The following is a 17,812-nucleotide window of genomic DNA, read 5'->3' on the forward strand; positions in this document are numbered from 1 at the left end:
TTGATGTATAGTGTGTTATTACTTCAGGCTCCCAGTCTTTTCTCATCTTCAAGGGGTGTGTGTGTGTGAGCATGTGAAACACATCATCTTACCGCAGGGCAATCATTCTCATTTCTCAGTTGCACTGTTTAGATTACTGAAACTATTTTGAATGTTTTTACCTGTAAGTTCTGCCTGCATATTGCTCTGGTGCATAGATGAATGCAATTACCAGGTGCTGAGCAGTTTCCTCCTGGTGCTCCCCTTTAGTGTGGGATTATCTGCCTGCCTTGACCCTAAATTACAGAGAACAGGTTTTTTTCAGTGCTTTTGTGTCTGAGAGAGCCTCTGCTACTTGGAGATTGCCTTATATCTTGAACTGCTCTTGATGGCATATTGTTCAGTTTCTACATTTTACTTCAATGTACTTTTCAATGTCCTTTTTCCTTGGAACTTCTAGCCAAACAAAAGCTATTTACACTTCTTCAGTGTATGCATCCTCCCCTCCCGCCTGTTTTTTTTGTTTGTTTCAGTGTTTCTTAATTTCTTCTTTAACAACTTTACATATTTCTCACCATTTTAAGATTTGAGGACTTTGCTGAGAACATGTATGGATTATATTTCTGTCATAGAGCTGATTCATGCTTTTTGAATCATTTTAAGTAGAACTTTAGGAAAAAAAATTGAAAAGGGCAAAATATGAAGATAACACTGCCAAAAGTGAGAAGTATAAAAAAGGTAAAGGTAGTCCCCTGTGCAAGCACCAGTGGTTTTCAACTCTGGGGTGACGTTGCTTTCACAATGTTTTTGCGGCCGACTTTTTACGGGGTGGTTTGCCATTGCCTTCCCCAGTCATCTACACTTTCCCCCATTTTACTGACTTCGGAAAGATGGAAGGCTGAGTCATCCTGGAGCTGGCTACCTGAACCAGTTTCCGCTGGGATCTAACTCAGGTCGTGAGCAGAGGGCTCCGACTGCAGTACTGCAGCTTTAGCACTCTGTGCCGCAGGGCTGTTAGTGAGAAGTATAGGCTGATTTAAAAATAATGAATAGAGATGAAGAAACATCTGTGCACCATTCACAATGGATGATGGCATGTATTTTGTCATTGAAACTATAGTCCTTTTAATAATTTTTAAAGTGAGTTATCCCAAGGGCTTGTTTAAATTTACATATTACAAAATACTGATGGAAGAAACAGTTTTATTTAAGTATAAAGCCGTTTGATGTAATAAAATCCACAATTTGTTACTAGAAAGACATATTCTCCAATATGTTCTCTTTCATCAACTTTGGGAATATAAAATGTTCCCCACTATAGTAAAACAAGCATTTTAAAAGTCATTTTTAAATGCTCAGATTTCATTAGTGCACATGGAAGATTAAGATATAAAAGACTGGTTCTCTGTAGTAACAGGGCACAGCAGTTATGTTCCCAACGGCAAATTTTTTTATTTTATATTTTGACTTTGAATACAAAATAGAACTAGTCTTTTTTACAAAGAACGCAGCCCCATCAACTGAATTAGAACCAAACTTTTAACCTGTTAGCGACAATTTACTTGACTTAGAGCTGCAGTTTTGTAGTGGAAAGTAGCTTCCCTTTACATGCCATCTGAAATGGAGCAAGGTACTTTTTGAGATTAGGAGGAGCTGGGGCTAGTTGACAAAGCATGAACTAGGAAGTTAAAATGGTCTAGGAGCAAGCAAGGCCAGCACTGGAGGGGACTGCTCAGCTCTGGCCTGCGGTGCTAACGATGGGCTCTCCCATTGCTGCCTCCTGCACCACCACAACTAACAGTGGTCCAGGAGAAGGCAATGGGCCTGCTGATGTCAATTATTGTTGCTGCTGAAAGGTCTGAGCTATGTGACCCTTGCCAGGCTGACAGAGCTGCTGGGGCTTTGCTGTGCTCTTTCCTGTGCCAGTGGCCTGTCCCCCCAAGGCAGCAGACTACCAGGAACTCTCCTGGTAAGATGAATGATCTGTCATTCTTAGTAGATTTTGTTAAATAATGCAAAAACTGCAGTATGACTTGTCACCTTAGGTCTCTTCTTGCTTCTTCATGGTCTAGTTCTTCATTCCTGTCTGGTTTTTCCTTAAGCTGTACAATATGTTCTCCCCACTCTCAATTAAAGTAATATCTGTTCTTCTGTCTTCAAGGGCTTAAGCTGACGTGCATTTAGCATGTCTATGGAGCTCTGTGTTCTATGTCTAGCTTCCATTGCTCTGATGCCTCTACAGCTGCCATAGCTTAGGAGCAGTGGGCTGATGTATGTAGAATGATGACACCATGAGATGGACAATACCAGATGAACCCACTAAGTTATTTTGGGGCAGGCTACTGCTACCTACTTATACCGCCTAGGTAAGACTGGTCCTGGAACTTTCTCTCCCTCCCTCTTCTTTACCAACTTCTTTCCTTCAAGTGGGACTATAGGAATAAAAGGACCTCCTTAAAAACTACTGTTGTGTGCCGTGTTTATAAGTTCAACTCCACAGTTTCAAGCTTGCTGCATTGGTACGTCTGGGACTGGCATACCTGTCTTGCGTTGCATGGAGATGTAATGTTGTAGGAGAGCCAGTTTGGTGTAGTGGTTAAGTGTACAGACTCTTTATCTGGGAGAACCGGGTTTGATTCCCCACTCCTCCACTTGCAGCTGTAGGAATGGCCTTGGGTCAGCCACAGCTCTTGCAGAGCTGTCCTTGAAAGGGCAGCTTCCGTGAGAGCGCTCTCAGCCTGACTTACCTCACAGGGTGTCTGTTGTGGGGGGAGAAGATATAGGAAATTATAAGCCGCTCTGGGACTCTGATTCAGAGAGAAGGGCATGGTATAAATCTGCAGTCTTCTTCAAGTGTCAGTCTAGGATCTGGCCAACCCAGCTTCAAATCTTCACTCTGCCACATAAACTGGGTGGGCCACACCCTGTCATCCTAACTTACCAAACAGAGTTGTTATGAGGAAGAAAGGGATAATGTTGTAAGTGACTTCTTAGCATGATACCAGTGTAGCATGCTCCTGCTCTTGTGTTTTTATCTTAAAGACAGTTTTGAGCATATAGGAGCTCAACTGCCAAGTTTACTACGAGTGTACCTTGAGAGTATCTAGTCCTGCTGGAGCCTGTAAAGCACATGAAAACAGGATTGGAAACTATTAACAATGTGTGCCATGGTGTCACTGTGTTTTACAAATGATAGGGAAAGTAGCAGCCACCATCTGACCTTGGCTACTATAGGCTGGTATGACCACAGTGCCCCTTGTTCTGATCTTGTTCTGTAGGTGTGAAAGGCGAGGAATGTCACAGAGTAGACAGCTAAGCTCTTGCTCCCTTTCTGCTGCTAGTGAGACATGTTTCCTTTCAAACAAAAATGAGAACTCTACAAAGTATGATATGGTTAAAATAATTTATGAAACTTCACCTTGTGTACTGAGAGCTGAACCTTCACTGGCAAAGAAAAAAGCAAGTAGGGGTGTGCGTGTGTGCACAATTATGTCAGAGATGGTCCTGACAAGGGTCAATAACAAAATATCAGCTGTGGCAATCACAGATAGTTAACTTCATCTGAAAACTGCTGCTTTAGCAGAATGAGTCTGACCTGAACAGCTAGCAGGCCATGTTGCCATTTGCTCTTTGTCACTCCTCTTGGTAAAAAAGCAGGTTGCTGTATTGCAAGTCGGCCAGCACTCTGCATCTAGAATCAGATAGTTACATATGGATTAGGCATCAGGCACTGGTGAGGCCTAAATTCCTGCAATTCTCCTGCCATTCAACAAGTTTGCCTAGGAAGTATCTTCAAGTTTAAGAGGCTGCAGCTGATGGGCTTTGCAAGATATTCAATTCCAAACCTGTTGTTTTCTGTCAACACCCACAATGAGTAGGCATTGGGATTCATTTTAAATCTTTCTGCCGAAGATAGTTTATTCACGCACTCGCTCCAGCTGCAGCAACATAATTTCTAATATTCTGAAGTGAGACTTGATTAGTCTGCTTTTTATGAGCATAATTCTAAGCCTTCTACAGTCTTCACATAATTTGACTAGATTACATTGTGTTCAAATCATGCCCTTATACTGTTTTGCATCCTGGTCTTATTCAGCATTAGGAGTGCCTGAAGCCACTTTCAATATATAATTTTGGGTTGTAAATGGTAAGTCTGGGTTTGGTATGCTATAATAGATGCTTAACCTCCTCACTGCCCCAGGAATTAACAGTTAATCCATAGACCATCTTTTCTGAACAATATGCCCACCCTTGACCTTTTAGCTGTAGAGAAGAGAACTGCTGGGTTTGTGAGTCTGCTGCTCTACATAACAGTACTAATATAAATAACCTTTACTTTATGCTAAACTAGCACCGTCAAGCAATAGCATGTAACTGTGCTGTCTCTTGGGCTGACTATATTCTGCTAAAAATAAGAGTCAACATTCTGTGCCGGGGAAACTTGCATTTAGCACTTAAAACAAATTACGTCAATCCTGAAGCTAATTAATTTGCATAATGTCATTGTACTATTTTGGTGGCATGTACAGTATTCAGGTTGTTGTGGTGAAGTGGGCTTGGCAGGGGAAAGAGAGAGAAGGGAGATGCTAAGCCCAGTGTGCCTGGCCAAGATTTGTCTTTTCTCTCCTTTTCCAAGGACCTCCATCACTAGTAGGTGTGGTCTTGGAGGTGCCAGCTTGTCCCTGATGTTGAGATCGAAGTCTTTATTTCCCGCGGCCATGCACGGATAAGGGCGCACCAATGCCTTTTAATAAAAATCTCATGGGGGGGGGCTTTTTCCGGTGCTTTCATCTTGCCAGGAAAGAGTGAGGCGTGATCTCGCTGCATTTTCTCCCGATGACGTTTCCAAGGCAATAAGAATAGAGGCAAGCGCTGACTAAATCAGAGAAGGAGGTATTCGCGTTAGGGGCGCCTGGCTCTCCTCTGCTAGGCTCTCGACTTGAAAGCACTGCTCGAGTGCAGCGGATAGGCTGACTAGGATCGCCAGTGAAAGTTTCGGCGTAGAGGGCGGGGGTGCTTGATCTTGTCTGAGGGCGAGCAATGGGATGCGAAGTCCCTGAGGATTGAGCACCAGATTATTCTATACTTCTATGGGAAATACCCCAGGTTTCACGCAAGGGGTGCCAGAGTTAAATGAAACCGAAGGGCTTTTTCTTTTTTCTGCAACACCCAAGCTTTCTCCAGGAGAAAGCCAGTGCTAGCCATACTGCTGTTTTAGAGGAAGACTTCGTTACAAGATTAGTTGTAGCAAGATGCCAGCCCCGCAACTGACTTCTGCTTCCCACCCCCCCGGCAGGAGGGGAGAATAGCTTGACTGAAAAGTTACGATTACGAAGCAGCTTTTAGTTCGAGCGTCTAATTCGTTCTCTTTTTTTTACTGCACTACTACTAGCGTGCACACCAGACTAACGGGTCCTTGTTTTAGCTCAATCGTTTTCCCTGAGATAGGATGTCCTGCGCTTCGTACTTGCCCCCAAAGCTGCCTTGCCCAATCTTGGAAATTTCCAAGCAATATTGCTTCTATTGTTGAAAAGCCGTTTTCCTTCAGGAAGTTCTCCCTAATCTACCATCTAGATCTAATTTCCTGTAGTTTAATAACCATTGTTCTCTTGTTTCGCGTTATCCGGCTAGGACAGAAAGGCTCTTCCCTACCTCCGCCACCACCCCCCGCCTTCCACTAGTGCCTTATACATAACCAACAGGACCTCGTCTTAAGTGGAAATCAGCAGCACCTGGAACGTAAGAAGGTGAACGGAGGTTAGGAGGAGGAAAGAAAGTTTAGGAGGGTCGTTTCGACGCACCCTCTAATCCCAACGCTTAGCAACTCTGCTTTCTTCCCAGTGAGAGCTCCGCCTCTCAGCTCGGGAACAGTCTGATAGAAGGCTGATTCCATTCTGGAATTACTTGCATTGACTTCCGATCTGAACGCTGCGGTTGAAAAAAAAAAAGGGGGGGGGGGGGGAGGCGGTTACGACCGGTTTGGCATTGCTGCTGTTTGGCTGTGTAGCCAGCAACACCATTTCCCATGAGGAACAGGCAGGGAGTGTATAAACGGGGGAAGGGGTAGCACGGTGTTTTTCATTGACAAATGTTCCCAATGAAAACTCTCCCAGCAAAAAAAAAAAAAAAAGGAAGTCCATCAGTCATGTCTTTTTTTCCATTAATGACAGCCTGGAAAGGTTGTAATATGCCATTTTTAAAAAAAAGATTGATAGAAGCAGCAGCCCCGCCTGCGTGCCAGCGCCCGCAGGAAGAGGCCGCTGGCTCCCTGGGCTGCAGATCGCCAACCATTACGAGGAAATGGCACATGAAACTGCAGCCACGTGTCAGGAAGATCCGAAACCTCTTCTCTGCTGCAAAAGAGCTTCAGGAAGGGGCGTTTTGCTGCCGGAAAGGGGAAACGGGTGGAGTAAACGCGTTTCCTGCCGCCTTCGTGTCCTCCTGAGATGCGTCCTTCTTGAAGTGCTTGTGCTTCTTCCACTCCCATGACCTAATGTTTACCTTATGTTTGATACTTTAAACTAACAAGAAAAAGGCACCTGAAACGCTAAAGTGCCTGACATGACATAGTATGGCCATGGTGAAAGGCTGGATGCCATGGGCATGTGGTCTGTTAGAGTTGCCAAGTCTCTCCTCCCCGCATCCCTCCCCCCCACCCCGCACTGGAAGGGAGAGAAAGGGTTGCCACTGCCAGATCCAAATCCTAGATATTTGGGAATGCTGCCTCGGGGGGATAGGGACCTCAGTGGGGCACAATGCCATAGAGTCCCCCACCCCCGCATCCATTTTCTCCAGGGAACCTGATCTCTGTAATCTGGAAATAGGGTTGCCAAATCCAATTCAAGAAATATCTGGGGACTTTGGGGGTGGAGCCAGGAGACATTAGGGGTGGAGCCAAGATCAAGGCTGTGACAAGCATAATTGAACTCCAAAGGGAGTTTTGGCCATCACATTTAAAGGGAAGGCACACCTTTTCAATTCCGTCCATAGGAAATAATGAAGGATAGGGGCACCTTCTTTTGGGGCTCATAGAATTGGACCCCCTGGTCCAATCTTTTTTAAACTTGGGGGGTATTTTGGGAAGAGGCACTAGATGCTATACTGAAAATTTGGTGCCTCTACCCCAAAAAACAGCCCCCCCCGAGCCCCAGATACCCGCAGATCAATTCTCCATGATTTTCTATGGGAATAAATCTCCATAGGGAATAATAGAGTTCCCAGCAGACATTTCCCACCCCTCCCCCTGCTTTCTGACGACCCTGAAGCGGGGGGAGGGTCTCCAAACCGGGGGATCCCCTGCCCCCACCTGGGGATTGGCAACCCTATCTGGAAATGAGCTCTTAATTCCAGGGGATTCCCAGGTCTCACCTGAAGGCTGGCATCTCTAGGTCTGGCTGACTTTGTTTCAAGCACTCTGGATAAAAACATCCCCTTCAGTCTTTCCTAGCAAGATCCCTGGAATGTGTGAAGTTCTCAGTCACCTTGCCCAAGAGTAAGCACATGCCACTTCTTGTCATGGAAGCTTTGGATATTCATTCAGGGATCAACACTCTTGAGAGGAAGAGCCCATCCCTGCCTGTGGCCTTAGGGAGCAGCTGCAAGGCAGAATAGACCAACATGGAGCTGGATGGGCTAAACGAGGCTCCTGTGTTGGAGGAAGAATTGTGGCTCAGTGGTAAAGCATAGGTTTTATATTTAGAAGGCCCCAGATTCAATTCTGGTCTCTCAATAAAAACATGCGACAAAGTGGCTTCTAATTCATAAAAGGTGGTGCTGGAATAGAAATACCTTGATCTCTAAAGGTGCCCAAAGGCTTGTTCATTTTTGCTGCAGTGGAATAACAGCTAAATCTCAGGAATCATCTCCAAATGCTCAGTAGTACTTGGAGAGCTGCTGCCAGTCAAGGTGGGATGGACCAAGTGGTGGCTGTTTGGTCTACTTCATTCCTTTGGGTTGTGCTTCTCACAGACTGAGCCTTGAACTGAAGCCTCCTGAGGATGGTGGCAAGGTCATCTGACTGCATAAAGTTGTCATTCTGAAAGGCTCCTTGCCTGACAGAAGCAGCCAGGGCTCTTCTCTGCACTTCTTGTTTAAAAGGGGGGCAATCCTGAGGCTGTCAACTGTGTCCCAGCGACATTTTCTGCACTCTCTTGCAGGAGACTGCTGAGTGCAGTTTGTTATCTTGGGAACAGTTGCTATAGAAACAGGCGGAGGTGGGAAGATTTTTTTTTTCCCCAGAAGGAAAGGGGGCATTTTAGGCTGAAATCTCTTGGATAATCTCTGCTGTGAAGCTTCAACAGTCTTGGTTTTGGAGATTTGACACTACAGTCCAGCCTTGGACATTTGCTCTCCTGGAGATGCACAATGCATGCACACCAGCAGTCGAAAGGCTGGAAAATAGGGGAAAGGAAAGAGGTGCCTGCCCTTAGTGGCTGGGACCTATAGCATCTTTGGGACTCCATCCCATTCACTGCTGTTTCCCAGAAATTCCTAGGAGAACCTTCATCTCATACCTGCCTTGGCTTTGATGTATTTGATGGGAAGCACCAGGGAAGCTGCCTTGTCCTAATGTCGTCCATTTGGCCTAGTATTGTCTAGTCCAGGGTTTCCCAAACTTTTCTTTCCCGTGGCCCAGTTATTTTTACACTTCTCCTTCATGACCCACTAAAATTTGGGGGTGGAGCCAGGGGACAGGAATTATGTCATTTCCTGTGGTGTCAAGGGCCAAGTGATGTAACTTCTGGGGCACACTGAACCAAAACTCCACCTTTTCCTATGATGTCACTTCCAGAATGTCCACCAGTGGGGCCAAGGCACTAGAAGCCCTCCCACTGTTGCTTCCCCCCCTCCCAGCACCAAGAATACAGACAGAGCATCACTTGCAGGGAAAGAATGAAAGGGGGGGCAAAGAAAAAAAAAGTCTTCCTCACCATCAGATGATCTCAGCCAGCAATAATTCTGCCCAGGGGGCATTTGGTAAAAAATATATATATACTGGAATGCCCACTCCCTGCCCCTCCCGGCTGAAAAAAAACCACACACACTTCTTTTCCACCCAGGCCTCCCGGGGAAATCTCCCCAAAACAACATACTGCAAGGCACAGGAAAGCTCATACATTGAAGAGCACTTCATGGGTCTAAAGTGCCAGTGGATGCCAGCTTTTCTCTCAAATACTGGGAGGGGGGGGAGAAGGAAGGAGAGGCAGCCCAGCTCCTCTCTGCACGACACAGAGATGGGAGAAGGAAGGAAGCTGAACAGAGCTCAGACTTTGCAGCCTGTGTCAGTCTTCAAGGCTAGTTTTTCTCTGCACAACAGAGAGATGGGGAAAGGAAGGGAGACAAATGGAGCTCATGCTTTGCAGCCTGTGTCCGTCTTCAAGGCTAGCTTTTCTCTGCACAACAGAGAGATGGGGGAAGGAAGACAAATGGACCTCAAGCTTTGCAGCCTGCATCAGTCTTCAAGGCTAACTTTTCTCTGCCCAACAGAGAGACGGAGGAAGGAAGGAAGCCAAAAGGAGCGCAGGCTTTGCAGCCTGTGTCAGTCTTCAAGGATAGCTTTTCTCTGCACAACAGAGAGATGGGGGAAGGAAGGAAGCAGAGCAGAGGTCATGCTTTGCTGGGGGCGGGGCTAGCTTTGGCTTTTCTTGTGACCCGGTACCAGGTCACGAACCTGCAAATGGGAAACACTGATCTAGTCTAATTTATGAGAGCTCTTCAAGGTCATCTTTTAGACTTATGAACACATTTTCAGGCACTGAGCTAAGGACCTTGTACATTCAGAACACATATACTACTAAGCTAGTTGTAGCAGGGTATAACAATATCTGCTTTTTACATTTTTTTATCTAACGCCTTCTCTAAGAAGCTTAGGGTAGCAGATGGTCCCCTCCCTTGCTTTTTATCCTCACAACAACCCTGTGAAGAAGTTTAGACTAAGAGTGAGTGCGACTGGATCAAAGCCATTTCATCAGCTTCAAGGCAGAGGGGTGATTTGCGTCTGAGCCTCCTTCCCAGTCCTAGTCTACCATACTGGCTACGCTAAGAACTTACCCTGTCAACAACTATCCCTGCATTATGTCACTGTCCCTAGTACTGCCGTTCACTAAGGATACCTCACACAGATATACTTTTTCTAAAAATAACTAGGAAAAAGCAGCATATCTGAGTTACCTGCCCATCAGTTCTGCACAGGGGTATTTATTTAGCAAGATGTCTGACAACAGTAAATATACCAAGCCTAGACAGACTCACACCACTATAATCAAAGGGGCTGGATGAAGCAGAAAAGGAAGGCACAAATTTCATTCAGAAGTTCGGTACAAAGGTGCAACCTACATGGTATCTTTGTGGCATTTCTTTTAGCCTGCCTTTCTTCCAACAAGGGACTCCAGTGAGTTACAGTGTTAATCTAAAACAACAATGTATACACCTTGTACAACAATAAAGACCAGCTCCAGGAACTCAGCACACAAACCAATCCCTTAAAGGGGTCTATTCATTATAAGAAAGGTTGTCTAAACAGTTTGGATTTGCAAAGCCTTTGAAAAATTAACAAAGCAGGAGACTTCCTGGAAAAATCAGGAAAGCTTACGGTGTCTTGGTTAAACTGACAAACTAAGGTTGGGGGGTATGTATCTGAGGAGTCAATTTTAACCAACTGTGAAACGTTGCTTTAAGTAGGATCCTGTAATGTGCTTTTTGTATCTTTAACGTCATTTTAATGCTTATGTTTCAGTTCTGTTCAAATTTCTATGTAGTTCCAAATTTGTGCAATCCAAATCCTGTTGCATTATTTATTGGATGTCCTGTCCTCCTGTTGATCATATTTGACATGCTATGGAATTCACCTTGAGTCTCAGAGAAATGTGGACTATAAATAACACAAATAGATATACAATGCAGTCCTAAGCAAAGTTACATCCTTGTAACACAATTAAGTAACTTGGCTTATAAGGGTGTCACTCTACTTAGGACAGCACTGTTAATGTCTAATGTTACCATCTAACTGGGAAGCTGCCCTACAAATTTAAAGCTTTCACATTGAATTAGAGGGTGAATTCTGAGGACAAATATTGAAGTCAGAAACAAAATATAATTGGAAATGTGGACAGATTTCAGAATGTTCCAAAGCATTGTTTCTGTCTTACTCTGAGCCCAGTCCACAGACTTCTGTGTCTCTGGAACTGTCTTCTGCAGGAAATATGCTTCACCTAAAGAGACTTCCAAACCACACCTTCCCTGGCCAGATTTCGACTTTGACTTTGCTCCCATCATATCCCCGCAGCAGCCTGATGTTCTGCTTTCCCGGGATGAGCCGTGGGAGGCTCCTCTGCAGGGGTAAGCAATGCTCTCAGCTGTTGCTAGGAAACAGCTTCTCACCCAGCACAGCACGTGGCTGATGGCTGCAGGATTTTTTATATATAAAAAAATATTCCTTCTTTTCTCTTAGTTCTAGTCTTGGCCTGTGCAACTGAGACTCCAGCAGCAAACCTGGTTCCCCCCCCCCTCATTTCGTTGGAGGAGGCCGCGGTCACAAGCTCCCAATTATGAAGTGCCAAGATTCATTCCTTTTCTTTCAATCAAATTGCAGATATTGGCCCCCTGGAATCAATCTACCCATCCAGTTACTCTCTTGTATTATTGGATGAAGATGAGGTAGCAGGGCCTGCTCCTGATAGCTTTAGAAAGCATTGGCCAGTGGACTATGAGTTAGACAACAGTGGAGGCCAGCAGTTTTGGCAAAAGTGCCACATGCTAGCTATAAGAATATGCTACTCAAATGCACACTACAGTGCATGCATAGGTCTCCGTGTTGTTTTATTTTCCCTCTGCAAACTGGGGATTATGTAGTACTGCCATGGCAGGATCAGCGAGTCCAGTTAGATACCATAAAAAGGCCTGTGTGGTTTCCATATCCACATATGCCATTAGTACTATTGTCCATGCCCCATTTGTGGTTCACCTACCAAAGAACATGGAATATGAATACTACAGGGTCCCTAGGAGGTGAATGCCTCTGTTTCCTGCAGCAGAAGGCAGAAGTAATTATTGTAGCGTGCAAATGGTAAAGAGCTGGAAGGAGAAGTCATCCACCACAAGGACAGATGCTTCTTTTTGTATACTGCTATTAAAACCAGGAAAACACAATGGAAGGACTGAGCACTGAGACATTTTTTGCTGAAGAAAAGTCATCCACAAGTGGCGTGTTCCAGTAAGAATGCACTGTTCCATGATGCTGAGTAAGCCCCAGTTCCTTCCCACACAAAGGAAGTGCTATTCTTGGTCACATTCCGCAGGGGGCAATGGCCACAGCATGGCTTAGCTGACTCATGGCAAAATAACCCTTTGCTCCAACCCTTGGTTCATCTTGACATCCCCAGACAATTCATTCATGGGAAAGAGCATTCATTCTTCCATGACAAAGGTGACAGACCAATAGCTACTCCCTATTAATACAGCCATCCCATGGCACATTTTACATTACATGTCTCCCTCCCACAGGGCTGCTGCCATTCATTGTTCCCTTCTTGATTGCATTTTTGATCAGAGTTCTGGCTTTCTTGGTTCTGGGGTACATTTCCTGTCTCAGAACTCCAATTCCATAGCTCCAACCAACATATTTCTTTTAACACATTGCTTTGGTTCTTTCCACAGGGTGGTGCCAACAGGGGTGGGGTGGATCTATCAGTAAAAGTATCTGCATGCGATTCAGTTAGCAGTAGCCAATGAGAAATAATAGGGGCATGCCACATGACAGGAGAATGAACCAATGCTGTTGAAAATAGGCTCATCAAGAGTGAAGAGCTGAAGCAAGCTGGAACAACAAACTATTAGTACAGGACACTCCCAAACGGAGGAGCCTGATGAGTCTCAAGACTGAACTGACCCTGAGATGAGCACCCATACCTGATGCTGGCTCCTACTCTGTGGCCTTCTTTCTGGCACTCAGAGCTCCCATATCACAGAAGATCACTGATATGTATGTGTTATGTGTTGTTACATTACTTCCAGGGCTTTGTTTGTAGCAGGAACTCCTTTGCATATTAGGCCACACACCCCTGATGTAGCCAATCCTCCAAGAGTTTACAGTAGTCCCTGTAAAAAGAGCTCGCTAAGCTTTCGGAGGATTGGCTACATCAGGGGTGTGTGGCCTAATATGCAAAGGAGTTCCTGCTACAGAAAAAGCCCTGATTGCTTCTGACTTATGGTGACCCGTTGATGTGTATGGATAGATTATTGCTTATGGCAAGATGTAACTTACCATTTTGTAATCAGTCATCAATCATAGACACTGATGGAAACAGAAACTTTTGAGTTCATGTCACCATTTGGCAAGCCAGTTGTCAATACTGTCCTGTAAAGCAGTGATGAGGATTTTATTGCGCTGGGTCAGAAAAATGTGGGAAAGCAAGAGCGTGCACAAATGATGCTGCGAGGTTGTGAGGCCAACTGCCCATGCACAAATATCTTGCTCTTGGTTCCCTGACTATTGCTGCCTCCCCCACCCTGTGCTTACTTGCAAGAAAGTCACCTTTCACATACTTGTGCTTTTCTTCATTGTTGACAGTCAATATTACAAAGTGTTCAGTTCTGTTTGTTGAACACAGAACTAAGGCAAGGAAGAGGACTTTAGATCAGAAAAACAAAGCAGGAGTCAAGTTGCACCTTTAAGACCAACCAATTTTTATTTAGTTAGATCAGGAAAGTAGCTGCTAGTTTCCCCTGCGGTCCCTGCCAGCCAGCTCTCCCTGTAGCCTCCTTTCCCCTCCTTGTAGGAACCACTCATGATTTGTCTTTAGCTTCCACCTCCTCCACCTTCTCCTTTTTGAAGGGGGCAAGCCTTCAAATGCAAACAGGAGTCTTCCATCTCAACCTACACTTGCAACAATTACCCACCCAGTCTGTGAGTGTCTGGGAGACTGGGATGCGGGAGGAAGGGGGTGGAATAGCTGAGAGTCATTCAGGGGAAGGGTGAGGGAATCCTTTTGTGAATGTATTGATTGGTTAGACTGGCTTATTGAGATGCTAATTCTATGTACTGTATTTGGAGATGTTGATTTGTATTTGAATTTTTGTTAACTGCTTGAGCAATTTTGGAAAGGTGGAATAGAAATATTCAGATAAATAAATACAGATGGAGATTTTGGCCGCAAGAGCCTCTCATGGAATTTGCGGCAGAATGACGGCTCTGAGCATGTTCCAGATGCTAAATGTATCTTCAGTGGTAATAAGAAATGAAGGATGTGTAAATCTTAATCAAAGGTTTTTATTTTGCAGCATGGAGTCTGTATTTTTACTAATGCATTAGCATTTTTCATTTTCCTATATGCATGTTTCACTTGTAAGACTCACAGTGGTGCCATCCAAAACAGAATTCCCCCCCTTTAAAGTCCTTTGGCTTAGAAAGGTGCAACACTGCTGCTTAGGATTCTACAGTAAAGATATTTTGGTGCTAAAAGTTGAACCGAACCTCAACTCAAAAACTAATTCAGAGAGCCCCCCCCCCCCTCCAATGAACCACAAACCAAATTACCTTGGTAGCCTTGAGCTTGGGTAAGAAATTAACAAAAAGTGACAGCCGGTTTAAAATAAGTACTTTAAAAGTCAGGCATAGCATCTCTTCTTTTCTGCCTTCCTTGGGAGGGTGGGGGTGGGGCCCCTTTCCAGAGCTGTTTTTCACCCCCAGTCTGCTTCCTCTCTCAAGGCCAAAGCAGCCTTGGAAAGGGCACTGCCCGCTTCCCCAGCCTTTTACTGCCAGAAACCAAGGCTTGAAGGCTGGCAACACTGTGTGGTTTCCTACCAACAGCCCCCAAGGGCATTCATTTCTTAAAGCTACAAGTGGGTTTTCAAATCCCAAAATATTGGGGTGGGTGGGCTTAGATTTCAGATTTTTCTGAAGCCGTTTTTTTTAGGTTTGTAGAAAGATCTGTCTTATCTGTTCATGGTTCCAATCTCCATATTTAACTATCCACAGATTTGGCCAGGTTGAGGATTAGATATATTGACAGGCAAGGATATGCAAGGAATGTTGGGGAGTGTTCACCCAATTCCCCATGCCCTTGATGCCTCCCTTCTCTCCCCACACCTTTTCTCAGTCTCTTTCTCTTCCCCACCCCTTCTCTCGCAGTCTCTCTTTCTCTTTCCCCACTCCTTTTCTTACTGACTCTTTCTCCCTCTCACCATGCCTACTTTCTCCCCTCCTCTCTTTTTCTCTCTTTGTCCCTTCCCTACTGCTATCACAGAGCCTGGTGAGAGCAGTCAGTGATGTCAGGGCATGTATTTCTACCATTAGATGCCCTGCCCACAGCACTGCTGCCTCATAGCCTCAGAGGCTGCTGAAGAGAAGCAGCACTGGTAAGCTTCTGGTGGTTCCTTCTCCCCCACTTGCAGAGCTGCTGTTTCACTGCCTCAGAGGCAGTTGAGGTGGGGCTAATGGTTCTGCACAAGCACAGGGTGGTTCATATGGAAATTATTAACTCACTCACTCCATTTTGAGTATGTTTTTAGATTTCTCTGCAAGCCTGCAAGTTTGTGGGGAATCTTCTTTCCCACCTGGCCTCAATCTGAAGGTTTAAGTGTCTGCAGGTGGGGCCAGGATAAGGATTAGATATATCAACTTTAATTTGACAGAACATTTTACAAGAATTGGAAATTTCATTTATAGGCCAGAAGTTCCCCTCATCTCAGTGATGAGTTCCCTGAACAGCTTTAGGCCAACCACTCAGTCCTTTTGTCTGTTATGCAGCAATGATAATACCAGCCAACTTTGCAGGGTTCTTTTAAGGTTTACTGAGATTGTATGCAAAGAGTTTTCAGCTCTCATGAAAAAAGCACTTACTGTTATCATTATGAGAAGTACCATTATTAGACATAAATGACAATTTATGTTTTTATGTAAAAGTGTAGTAAAATTGCAGTCAACTTATAGTGACCCCCTAGGGTAGGGTGTCAAAAGAGACTTCTAACTCTCATTTATTCAAGTTTTACTTGAAGAATCATGGTTCTTCTTCTAATATAATACCTGTTTAAGCTTATGGATAGGATAAAACCATTCTGAAATGAAGAATGAAGGCTACTGTTAACTCTTATGCAGTTATCTGAGCATATGCTTTGTCTCAGTTTGATGTCTCTCAGAGAATTTGTTTAAGATGGGATTGCTAATATGAAATTTATGAGGTTTCAAAGCTCCTCTTTGAAACGCACTTTGTCCTTTCTGTGTCCCTGTCCATGCTTTTATTTCTAATGTTACTGGTTGCAAAAGGGGCAAAATTTGCTTCTCCAATGAGGTGGCCCAACTACCCTGGGTGTGTGTGTGTGAGTATTCTCATCCTGTACTGACTTGCTTGTCTGTGTTGTAGAATGTGTGATAAAACAGTTGTGGATATATTCCAGAGGACTCATGAAGTGGTTAAGTTTACACTGGCATTCATTTTTTTTGGTCTGTTTCTTCCACCCTAAGGACATGAACCTCTCAGACTCAGTCCTGATCTCCCCCCACCCCCCAGAATGAAGAGGTGACAAGGTTATCTCTCCATTTATATTCCCCTGATGGGACTCCCCAGCTCCACTTCCCAAGGCTCTGCCAGGCAAGCACGACATTTTTCATTAACTACTAATGAATGGAAGCTTCATGTATTTCTCTCAGCTCTGTCACCATGACAGCAGCACAGAAAGGCCTGCAGGCTGCATTATTGCTGCCATTCCCCCCCCCCCCCCCTTTCTCTGCAGTCAGGAATGGCAACTGTCAGCTCTGCGGAGAGCACATGGCTGAGGGGAGGTGACATGAGGATCTGCCCCAGGCTCATCAGCTCACTCAGCACTCCATCCCTCACCCCAAAGCTTAAGGCCAGGCAATCCCCTCAGGCACTCTCAGCTGGATTTTGCTTGGTTTCTGGAGAGAAATGCTGAGGGCAGGCATGAGCCCAGTGCAAGCACTCTTCCAGCCTGGCATCAGCAGTGAACAGAATGCACAGATGGTGGTGCATGGCCGGTCCCAGTCAGCTCAAAGGGAAGCTGTTTCTGTCTTTTCATCCTCCCTACATGATGGAGTAAAGCTGGTTAGAAGCCACTCAGAATCTGCTCCAGGGTGGTGCAGGCCCTTGTCAGCAACTAGGTTATTTGGAAGAGCAATGCTAAGGAAAGAATGAAAGGACTGGGCCAGCCTCCAGTCTCAACCCAGAAATCCCATGGGTCACCCGTCAATCTTTCCACCCACATTCTTTGCCTTTGGCAAGCTGGGGCCCAGCTGGTACTTCTAAAGTATATATGTGAGCGTAAGTAGGAGGTGGGCAGATTTGGATCTACAGCCACCAACTGCTGGTCCCTGCCTCACTTCCTGAGTTTGGCATACCCTGTGCTTTATGATAGCGATGCAAATTGATCACCATCAAAGTAGAAGGCAAGGTCTTCCAATCAGATTTACTGATCTAGAATCCAGATCCGGAGTGCAGTAGACGAAATGTAGGGGAGGGGCTGTGGCTCAGTGGCAGAGCATCTGCTTGGCATGCAGAAAGTCCCAGGGTCAGTCTCCCCTTACTGGATCTAGCAGTAGGCGATGTGAAAGACTGCTGCCTTGCCTGAGGCCTGGAGAGCTGCTGCCAGTCCGGGTAGACAATACTAAACTTTTGATGGACCAAGGGTCTGAGTGAGTACAAGGCAGCTTCCTGTGTGTTCATATGCGGTATAGACCCACCACCGCCGCCAGCGAGATTTAAACGATTTATGTCTTGCTCCAGATCGAGCTTTGCTTTGTTATCTTCCAGAAGATAAGAGTCTAGGAACAGAGCTCATCTTGCGTGTGCATGTGCGGGGGAAGGCTATGAATCAGGGTCTC

This window comes from Heteronotia binoei, chromosome 5, assembly GCF_032191835.1.
Source record: "Heteronotia binoei isolate CCM8104 ecotype False Entrance Well chromosome 5, APGP_CSIRO_Hbin_v1, whole genome shotgun sequence".
Classification (NCBI taxonomy): Eukaryota; Metazoa; Chordata; class Lepidosauria; order Squamata; family Gekkonidae; genus Heteronotia; species Heteronotia binoei.